The sequence below is a fragment of the Chroicocephalus ridibundus genome, chromosome 2 (assembly GCF_963924245.1).
Source record: "Chroicocephalus ridibundus chromosome 2, bChrRid1.1, whole genome shotgun sequence".
NCBI lineage: Eukaryota > Metazoa > Chordata > Aves > Charadriiformes > Laridae > Chroicocephalus > Chroicocephalus ridibundus.
In genome coordinates this window covers 136,414,763-136,425,543 of record NC_086285.1, presented here as the reverse complement: position 1 = coordinate 136,425,543, position 10,781 = coordinate 136,414,763, and the positions used below count along the sequence as shown (strand labels likewise).

Below are 10,781 nucleotides of genomic sequence, written 5' to 3'. Positions count from 1 at the left end.
CTTTATCACAAATTTGGTCAGTTACAGGAACAGGTTGCCCCCATTCCTTGGAGATACCCTTGGAGATAATGTTGGAGATATTAATTCAAAACTCATCTGGATACAGTCTTTAGAAACCTACTCTTATTGAACCCCTTTGAGCAAGGGGTTGGACTACATGACTTCCAGAGTTTCCATTCAACCTAAACTGCTTTATGATTGTATGACACTTTACGGAATAGAGTGCACTGGAATAAGTATCTGTTGAAGGAGACAAAGTGAGGCAGATGGGCATACGGAAAGGGCAATGAGAGAAGTCCTACCAAAATTTTAGGGACAAGCAGGGAGAGGAGTTTTCAAAGGAAGTAGAGTAGTCAACAAGATAAAGTTGTGAAAGGTGTAGAAGAGAAAAAAATACCTTAGGTTACCAGCTTCAATAACTCTGTTTTCACATCCATGTCTTCAAACATTTTTTTCATGTTATTTTAACAAACATCTTCTGCACATACAACATGGATGGAAGACAGAATTTCCCCATGCATGCCCGTGATTTTTGAACCCTCCTAGATGTATTCATCATTCCTTATTTAATTCTACATGTCTCAAGTTCTGATGAATGCTTCCTCCTTCAACCCTGGATGGATGTTACACAGCTTCCTTAGAGAGGAAGACCTCAGTTGAGAGAAGTAGTATTCATCTAAACAGGTCTGCAAGCTCTTGAAGCCTGGAAGGCGGTCTTACTGGAAAATCTGAACAGGTTCAATGTTTTCATCCAAGATTTCCCTCTGAAGAAAGCTGTTAATGAGCAGTTTGTTTTAAAACAAGCCAAAATAATTTTCAGCTCAGGAAGTTGCTCAGTGCTGATCTTGATGACAAAAGTAATGTCATGTGGAGTAGATCTCATTGTGACTTTAGACTAACAAGGAACATTAGCCTTGTTCTCTATCAAACTGGATGCTGGAGAAATATGACCACTTGCTATTGCAGCTTTGGAAAACGTTCAAGAGCAGAACCAATGTTTCTTTCACATAGACTACCAGAAAGCTTATGTTCCCTGGATCAGTGTTATTATTGTCTTTCTTTTTGACTTCACTTATATTGTTTTAACTTGTTCTCAGACTAGAATATGGTGGTTTGTTTTTTCTTTATACATTAACACTGTATCAAGCAAATACCAGCTTTCCTAGCATAAGTCATAAAATGCAGAAATATTCTATAGAAAGACAATATTCTTAAATTGCCCTCATCACTGTAATGTATTATTCCCATCAAATGTGAATGGTGCTCCTAGTCACCCAATTAAGTGACTTTTATTCTTATGTCAGTAATATGAGGGTGAGTACACATGACTGAAGGAAAGGATCTGCATTTTATTGGTCTAGTCATCCTTCTGACACTGTATTTCTTCTGCTTTACTTCTGAGGCTGCCCAGTGTATTGCATGGTAAAGAAGAACAGCACAACTTTAACAGCTACTGCTGATCTCTTCCATATATGTATGAAGTAGGAGCCTATCAATCAGAGGTAAAGTGTATCATGAAAAGTACCTGCCCCATGACTGTTACCCATACAAATTAGACGCTAGCTCATGCTACACAGCCCAACATTAACTGCCCAAGAAAAATTATTTAGTATAAACCTTTATAAACTTTAATATAAGTCCATAAACACTGCAGAACATAACTAGAGATAATCAAGTTAGTGTTGAGTAAGTCAGTCTTGGATTTAGAAGCAATACAACTAAATTTGTACAGTACTTTAGCTAACTACACTGAGAATCAAGTCTCATTAGCCCAGGCACTGCATTGCATCAACAAATCTGTATTGGTTGTGGAATCTGAGCTGGTATCGCTATCCACCGTTGTGCGTGAAGTACGTGAGTATATGAGCTCTGTCTGTTTGCTTCAAGCTGTACTGAACATACAGAGCTTGAGGATTCCAGCAGCAAACAGAATCACCATAGACTAAGAAAAGAGCAGATCATAAAAAATAATTAGTTCAAAGCATACTGCAGAAAAAAACTTTAAGAGTTACAATTATTATTTTGAGGAAGCATGTATAAGAAGGTATTTATTTCATGAAGTTAGTGCGAAAAGAACACCTTACCTTACAGAACATGTGTTAAGTAAACAACAAAAAAGAGAAGTGAAGTCACTACAGATCTAATACAACATGACGGAAGAAGCATTGATTAGAGAAGCATGAGAGATAAGGGGTAATAACCCAAACATTGTACTTTTGTAATAAGTCATAGGAAGAAATTGGAAGAAAATTATGTACAATTCTCTCCCTCAAAAATAAAGTATGTTGTAGAGATGAAGGCAAACCCAGCTGAAAATAGCAAAGAGGTATGATGCTCTCAGTTTACATTAATGATACATTTGTGCTTGTGTATCCTACCAGTGTTTCGCCCTCCTGCTGCTACTTTGAGTGTTCTATATTCACCTTCAAAACAGTTTGATTTCTTTTTAAAACTAGCAGTGAAGGATATATTTTCTTCTTTTCCTCCACAAGCATAACTCTCTAAAGAGATACTAGCCTGAAGCCCAGAAGTAACACTACAGCCTTAGACTAATAAATGATTAGTAATCAGTTTGTATCACTATAGTAGTGTTAATTTCTTTTTAATATCTTTGTGTCCAGAGAACTCACAGTAGTTTTTTTCAGCACTCAGGTATTCCCAGTTTCATATGCTGAATTCAGAAGATAAATACTTAAAGGAGAACCCTCACATATGCAAAATTTGAGGTTCCAATGGAATGTTATTTGATACAACTTTGTACTTTTGAATTCAAAATGAGAGAACCTTGTTTTGCAAAACATAATTTTGAAAGAAAATCTAAAACTACAACAAAAAATTATTCTGTTTTATAGATGTTTATCCAAGAAACAGTTGCTTGTAATAGTAATTCTTCTGTGTTGGTCATGACATTAGCAATCTTGAGTGTCACTAATGCTGAAAACACCATTGGACTTCCTATCTTCTCAGGTCCTTTTCCCTGTTTCTGTTTGTGTACTCGTATACTCTTAAAATATTTATTGAAATTTTTTGTCTTCAAAATATGTATAATGTGTTCCCTTCTACAGTAAAATAAATGAACTAGACAACAAAGGGGTATATGAAATCATTTAAGAGATTATATTCTAAAATAAATCAGAATATTTTAAGAATAAAGTAATGAATCCATTTCATTATTTCTTGCAATGAGAACAGCAATCTGAACATTGGGAAGTTCAGAATGTAATGCATCATGGACTTCCATATAGAGAGCAGAAAAGCAATTCTAATAAATAGGCAGATCATATAAAAATGATTTGTATCAATATCTATCAGTCTGAACTCTGACAGTACTGCACCCAGTGTTTCCCCCAAAGTAGGCAATAATGAAAAAGTGTCTCTTCCATTTATGCATTAATTTCAGGACTGATTGCACCTCACCACATTGAATCTGTCCACATCCTTTTCAAGCATGGCAACTAATGATCACAATTCCTGTCATGGAGATCAGTGCTTCAACATCCGGTTGGAAATTGTCAACTCTGCATACTACAAATCTATGTTCTGTCAATATTACAAATGGATAAGTAGGCAGGTGCCATTTCAGAACTCCTCTCATACTGCTTTAAGCTGTGCTGAGCCATTTTGTCAAATAAACCTCAAAAACGTGTTTGCCTGAGCTCAAAAAGTGTTTGCCTGCATTTTCTTTTTAATACATGGTATTAAATTTGTTCATTACTGGTTTTGTACCCTGACTCAATTAAATTCAAAGTTCTAATCATGATCTACCACGCATCTAGCTGCGTATATATTTTCCTTTGAAAAATACCTATTCAGTCCAACTTTGTACTTTTCAGCATGGTACAACTTTAAGGTATAACATCTCATACTAAAACACTGGGAAAATATCGGAGCTATTTTCTGTGCTAACTTTTGAGCTAAGCAACTCATACACAGGGGACATCTTATGGATTTCACTCGGCTCAAACGTAATAATTTTCATGTTTATTTCTCTCGCTTCCTTCATTGATGACTTCTTAATTCCACAAAATAGTGAAGAGATTAGAGTGGGACAAAAAATAACCAAAAAATGGAAAAAAATAATACATCAGGAATAAACATGTGGGAGAAAAATTACATTTACAGCATAAACTACAGTTATTACACAGTACTTATGCTACAATTAAATAAAAGATGATATATAAATTGCATAATGTTAATCATGTCAAATAAGGGACATTGCAGACAATCTAGAAAAGGTCAGTGATGATTTACTAAGAAGAGTAAAAATATACTTGACAACAGAATGTTAGCTTTCCTGAAGAAATACACATTAAAAAGTTTGAGAAGGAGAATTAATGCTGTCAAATTAAACATGAAGGGTACTTGCAAACTAGGAATGACAAAGAGATAATCACGCTGACATCAAAATATGTGCATAAAATAACATCTACTGTTAAAAAGCATAAAGAGTTTTGTTTGTAATGAATATTTTGATAGATATGTCATATGGGTTTCACCTCTCCTCCAGATTTCCATTTTATTAACCCAAAAGATCAAATGCAATAGAAACATTTTTGGTAGTATAGTAAATGCATGTTTAAGCGCATAAATATTTTAAAATATACATGTGCTTTCAGAGTTTTGGTGATGGTTAGAGAGTATGTGGTCTGGCCTTTTGAGTCTTTTCTGATTTTTTAATTTGTTAATCTCCTACCTCTGGTTTTAAGGTAGCCCTCATAGGAAACTTCCATTGGATTTCTATTTCCAAAATATGTGGGATATTCTTTAGCTACTTAAAAGATGTTGACCTAAGCCTCATAACCACAGTGTGAACAAGAGCCCCTTTCAGGTCATGGATTTTTCATGCAGAGAAGCAAGGTCTGTAAATATTTTTATTGTGTTTTTTTCCAGGCGGAATAAATGTGTTCTCATTTTTATGCATTTTAATTTGTGATATGATTTACTTCACCCTATACCAATGTCAATCCATTGCAAAAAAAAGTGTTTAATAACCAGAACTCTACAACAAACCATTTATACATATATATGTATATGTGTATGTGTGTTTGTATTTACATATATGCAATCTCACTGTCTGTCCATTTAAAGTCTGTGGTGGATTGATCTCTGACAGCACCAACCCTTCCCTCTCGCTCACTGCCATCTTCTGCAAGATGGGGACCAAATAGAAAGAAGGCAAGAAGACTCATGGATCAAGATAATGACACTTTAGTAAGGAAAGCAAAAGCTGCACAAGAAACCAAAACAGAAAAAGGAATTCTTTCAGTGCTTCCCATCAGCAGGCAGATGTCCATCTGCCTACTGGGAAGCAGAGCCTCAGCAAGCATAACAGTTGCTTGGGAAGACAAAGACCACAACCACGAACTTCCCCTCTTCCTACTTATTTCCCTGAGCTTTTTGTTGCTGACCATGACAGTATATAGTGTGGAATATCCCTTCGGTCAGTTTAGGTCATCTGTCTCAACTATGTTCCCTCACAACTTCTTGCCCACCCCTAGCCTACTTATTTTGACGGGGCATGAGGTGGAGAGAGAAAGCTTTGACACTATGCAAGCAGTGCTCAGCAACAGATAAAGGATTAGTGTGTTATCAACACTGTTTTAGCCACAAATGCAAAGCACCACACCATATGGGCTGCTATGAAGAAAGTTAACTCCATTACAGCCAGCCTCGGTTCAAAGTTTCATTTCATACTTGCAGATGTGTGGAAAGAGGCAAATTTTATACAGCCTCCATCTTTCAAATCATTATCATTTTGCACAAAGAGAAAATTATGAGACTACATCAAGAGTAAACCTAAAGATAATACTACATCAGCAAAAAGCTTCCAGCTCTAGTCATTTTTTTGAAGTAAATTTTAACCATTACTGGAAACTAGAAAAGAACGAGAGACTACCGGAATTGGGAAGTGTACTACCATAGTTGGTCAGGGTAGTGGGACAACCTCATCAAGTCTTTCTGGCTTAATGACCTTAAGACCTTCTATCTAACTAGCAGATAGAAACAATGGGAGTAGAACTACATAAATACACATATATATGTATTTTGTAGTATTATATTTAATTTATACTGTTAATATATATTATTGGTTTTTATACGGAGACCATATCAGTCTTTAACAATACCATGGTCTTGCTGGCCATGTTGAAAAGTGGGTGACATTGTGTGTTCATATAAAAGGAGGCACAGAGGAGTTTTCAGTAAATCTTCACTGCGAATGGGTTTTTTTTTTTTACACTATCTGAAGTAGTACTATCATGTTTGTCTTGAGTTACGTAGTCTTTCAGAAATATTTCCATATCATTTAAATTCAACATACTTTTCTGTGAGTCTGGAGAGACTGCAGAACAATTGGAGCAATTGACATTGTGACATCTGCCTAAGAATTATCACTATATAGTAGAACATAAACCTCTAGAATCACTTCTAGAATCATATAGATTTACACCTGTACAATCTGTATTGTGATGACAGAATAGGAACTCTTGCATACTTCAATGCCAAAGCAGGTAAGACAAGAAAAGAACTGAGCTTTCCAAACAAATCAGGGATTCATTATCTTCCATCAAATGTGTCCTTCCATTGTACTACAAAACCATGGTGGTTCTGTCCCTTATTGCCAACCCCCACAGCTTAGTGGAGAGCTAGTACCTCAGAATAAACAACAGCAACAACAGCAGTTTGAGCAGTACAGGGAAATGATTAAAAGTGTGATCATTAAGACTACATTACAACAAGGGCTTACACTTTCCTCTCTGGCAAAACAGAATCTCTTCCAAATCCCAGCTAAAGAACTGCGGTGCAGCTGAAGATGTCTTTTGGAGTTTTTATGAATATTTTGAGGGAAGGAATAATAAATGAGCCAAGGCAGCCACCAAGGCATTTTTGAACAGACCAGATATTAGTCAATATCTAAATCAAGTTGATATTATCACTGTTTAGACTATTTGTAACAACAAATAGGTTGCAAGATAATAAAAAAAAAATAAAAAAAGAAACCCAGACTAAATACAAACTATTTAAAACCAAAAGAATAATATATATTATTCTTTTGAAATATATAATATTTTATTATATTTATAAAATATAAGAAAATCAGAATGTCATTGGAAAGTTATTTGATGCTTAAAGCACATTTGCAGAACATTTCTGTAATTAGGTTTAGCAATTTTAAACATCTTTTCTTTAATAATGAACACTTAATCACAGGGAAAAGTAATAAAATAAATTTTGAAAAAAGAAGCTGGGATTTTGTAAATAAGAATAAAGTAAATTATTCTGCTCATGGTTCCTTGTTTTCTTGAACACCCAAATATCAAAACCTGGAACAGAACAAATAGCTCACCTCTTTCCACTGAAAGTAGTTAAAGATAAACATAAAATATGCTCTATAACTGTCACACTAATGAAAGTGTGGAAACAAGGTTTCCAATAACAGAAAGAAGAAATAAGCTTTTCTGTGATTAGAAGTATGTCAAACATACACAGTACTTTCCTCTAACATGGAAGCGTCAACATCAGTAGCAAACTTTTTCCACTCACTTTAAATGCTCCAAAAGCTCTGTAGAAACTTAGCTATAGTGACACTTGGAAGGCCTCTGGAAATTTTTTTGTGTCATATGGTCCCCAGTGCCCCTATTTCTGTTATGGGAATGGGGTATTCAGCCAGTTGATTCATTGTCGCACAGAAGTCTACGGCTGAGCGTTCTAGTGCTAAGTAAAGAAGAGGAGATAAAATTTATATGTGCACAGCAAGAAGTTGAGCTTGAGAAGAAAAGAACAAAGGCTATGTTAATGTGCAGAAATTCCAGCATCTTTGCTTACTACAGAAAACCAGACATCTCTTTCCTTACTTACAGAGATGTTGCAGGTGGTGAAACAGTATTTTCTTTGCACAGATGTGAGACATCAGCCTAACAACCAAACTTTCTTGAAGCAGAACCAGAGAATTCATAACATTAATTTTTAGGTTCATCAACATTACGGATAAAAGAATGTTTCTAGTGTAACACTGGGGGATACTTTGTTAAGTTTTAAATCAAATTGTTTGGGTTCCAGTCACAGGATAACTGTTGAAATACAAAGTACAATGCAAGAGCTTTCCCCACACACATTTTTTTTTGGGGGGGGAGGATTGGAGAGAAGGGGGGGCGAGGGTTATGATTTACAGCTGCTACTGAACTGAAAATGCTCTGTATAGGCTGCAGTTAGAAATGGAGTAACCCAGTTAAAATGTAACTCAAGTGTCTCTATACTGTACTTTGATACTGCCATATCTTCAGATCAGTTGTCAAATACACCATGCAATGCACATCCACAGCAGAACTGGTAAAGTAAAGAAGACCAGGAAAAATTTAATGAAAGAAAGATTTGGAGAGAAACAACTATATGGAGCAAAGCACAGCACAGAAAACAGAACTGAGAAATTAAACTGAATAAAGGTGTTGAAGAAATGACAAATGTTTGCTGCAAATCTGTTACTAAGCTATTGGTATAGTGTAGAACATGATAATATAGTATAGTTATCTTTATAGACCTCCTGAGAAACATGAAAAAGCTCTTGTTCCTACTGATTGAGAAGCAGTGAGAAGGCCTATGTGGATAATATATTTGAATGTTCAGGGCTTTTTCCCTTTTATCAAATATTAGCTGGCTGCCATCTCTACATATTTTTAGCGCAGGTGATAAAAAATAAAATAGAAATTGTATATTTAAACTCTTTGATTTTCATAATGGTCTAGAGCTGCTCCAGGAGCTGTAATCTTACCAGAGTATGATCTTTACTAAAAGTATAAGTAAAGTTTAACAGAAATTATGTTCATACACTGACAGCATAAAAGGAGGGAAGAAGGTACTACCCTACATGGTTTCCCTCCCAAGTTTTGTAAGATGTAGGGTATTACTTATTTCTCTAGCCCTAATATGACTTCTCACATATGAACAGACTAGAATTCCTCTCACATTATAATATTGTCTCTAAATTAACATTACTTCATTATGTAGTTACCTTGTGTGGTGCAAAGTCAATTTAGCAAGCCTAAGATATTTCTTCAATCATATTTGACCTAGAAGATAAAAGTCATGAAGTGATGTATCATAAAACCCATCAACTATTCTACATCCCAATTTACATAAGCATAAATTGTTATAGAGTGGATACAGTACATAGCATGGCAGGTGGCTGTGTAAGTACATAATAGCTGTAATTCTAGAAATTTCCATATTGAATCAAGGAATTTGCACGTAGCTCTTCACGGGTTTCCTTAAGTTAACCTGGAAAAGAAAAGGATTATTGAGGAACAAAGAGAAAATTAAAGTAAATTAAAACAGTAATTTCTACATACAGAAACTAAAATATTACATAAGCAGACATGGCAGAGCAGCAGCACACACAGAACCCTTCATTCAGGTTTCTACTAAGTAGTATATCATGTGGGTGCCTTGAAAGGAAGGCACAAGGAAATGGAGTACGCCATTCTCTACATCTTCTAGGCACCTGCCTCAATCTCTTTTGCAATAAAATGTGAAAATGCTCGCTTGTAAAACTATGACAATGGGAAAAATAAAAAGAAATTCCGTAATTCCATTAGAAAAGGAAAGCATTTTTTTTCACCTTCGAGAGCAGCTATTTGTTGAAGGGAAACAAAATCAAAAGGGTCATCTGGTAGATACTGCCTATTTTAGACAGATCTAACCATAGCATATACACAAAGAGGTTTACTGATAACACTATAGATAGATAGAAAATTATTTATAAGTTAGGATAGAATACTAACACTATGAAATTCTGCTCTAGCAATCAGTAAATCAGCTAATCACTGTTGTCAGAAACAAACAGACAAACAAATTAGTCGTTTGAGTAATTTGATGTAATTAGAAACATTTGATATCATAATGCTGCTGACTTCTAAATCATTAATGGAACAACGGTCTCAAAGGCATGATAAACAAAATCTGAACGAAGGTCAGTTAAGCCATTTTTAGGTTACCAGATTTCTAAACATCTAAAATTAACATTGTGAAGACTTTCAAAACATGGTTGTGAAAACTAGACTCAGAGGAGATCTGAGTTTTCCTCAGAGACTTCAGAGAAAGTTGGTGTATTGGAGCTGCTAAGCTATGCTTACCACAGTATTCCTTAACTTGAAAAATTATAAGCAACACTCCCCATAGATAAATAATACTAATTAAAAAATTAATTTAAAACATGCTGATGAATTCCATTTTTATATCAATTCAAGATACATGAGTAGGAATTAATTAAAGAACTGAAAGTTAATGATTCTTCTTGCAAAAAGGAATCTTGAAAAAGTCATACTTCTGAGGTGCAAACATGCCCTAAACTTTTTTAAATTTTACAACAACTTGCATATAGACTTACTCGTGAACATTGATTTGCATGCACACATTCATTTGTCAAAGTGCGTACATACCCAAAAAGTATCCTAAGAAAAGAGATCTTCCAAAAAAGGAAAGGATGAGATGTAATTCATTCAAAGCATTTGAATATAAAAATGCAATGTTTTCTGTAATTTGTTCAATAGTGGTATATAGATCCCTCTCCACCTCCCCCCCCCCCCCCAAAAAAAAAAAAAAAAAAAAGAAATTAAAGAAGTCAAAAGTAACAAAGGAATACACGGTATCTTGGCTTAGGATAAAAGTGATTGCAACCACAGAGGTATAGATATATTTTAACTTGCCTAGGTAGAGAATACCTATAGAATTTTTGAAGCATTATTAGAAAAAAATTCTAGACGATTTTTAGGCAGTGTGGTCTTAGA

General features: G+C 34.9%; 1 long non-coding RNA gene across 1 annotated transcript; it reads right to left on the bottom strand.

Annotated features, from left to right (window-relative positions):
• Positions 1-1,643: 1,643 nt before the first annotated feature.
• LOC134510791 (uncharacterized) lies at positions 1,644-10,554 on the bottom strand. Its single transcript, XR_010069729.1, has 5 exons — positions 10,434-10,554; positions 9,166-9,273; positions 9,008-9,065; positions 7,543-7,713; positions 1,644-1,942 (listed from the first exon to the last, which is right to left on the bottom strand). It is a non-coding gene; the product is annotated as an uncharacterized LOC134510791 (long non-coding RNA).
• Between the last annotated feature and the right edge of the window lie 227 nt (positions 10,555-10,781).